At 38.9% G+C, this 671-nt stretch overlaps 1 non-coding gene across 1 annotated transcript; it reads left to right on the forward strand.

Annotated features, from left to right (window-relative positions):
* Positions 1-150: 150 nt before the first annotated feature.
* Positions 151-257, forward strand: LOC112404047 (U6 spliceosomal RNA). Its single transcript, XR_003004033.1, has one exon. It is a non-coding gene; the product is annotated as a U6 spliceosomal RNA (small nuclear RNA).
* Positions 258-671: the final 414 nt, after the last annotated feature.

Raw genomic sequence — 671 nt, forward strand, 5'->3', positions numbered from 1 at the left:
AGCCAAAAATAAATTAATTAATTAATTTAAAAAAAAAGAGTTAGATAAATAAATAAATTAATTTATTTTTTTAAAAAAAGAAGTGATGATAGCACAAAGTAAGGTAGTCACCATGATGTTGAATAAGAACAAGATCAAGAGGTGATTGTGGTGCCTGCTTCGGCAGCACATATACTAAAATTGGAAGGATACAGAGAAGATTAGCATGGCCCCTGTGCAAGGATGACACGCAAATTGGTGCAGCGTTCCATATTTTTTTGAATGTTCTCAATAAATGGTTACATATGTGGGAAAAAAAAAAAAAGGTGATTGTGACATAAAGTTAACAGGTCTTAGTCCCAGGTCTCTGCCTTGGGCAACTGGATGCTGGTGCCTTAGATCTGGAGAGGGAATACAGAAACCATAGGAAGCTTGAGCCCAATTTAGTAATTACCGGGGTTTTGTTTGTTTGCTTTTTGGCCACGCCATGTGGCTTTCAGGATCTTAGTTCCCCGACCAGGGATCAAACCCGTGCCACCTGCAGTGGAAGCACGGAGTCCCAACCACTGGATCGCCAGGGAATTCCCGAATAATTACCAGTTTTTAACAGCAACAGTTTAGTTACTTTAATCCCACCCAGTTTTTAGATTCAGACCCTCATCCAAATTTACATTTAATTCAAGTGAGACCTT

This window comes from Neophocaena asiaeorientalis, unplaced genomic scaffold (assembly GCF_003031525.2).
Source record: "Neophocaena asiaeorientalis asiaeorientalis breed wild unplaced genomic scaffold, Neophocaena_asiaeorientalis_V1.1 scaffold659, whole genome shotgun sequence".
NCBI lineage: Eukaryota > Metazoa > Chordata > Mammalia > Artiodactyla > Phocoenidae > Neophocaena > Neophocaena asiaeorientalis.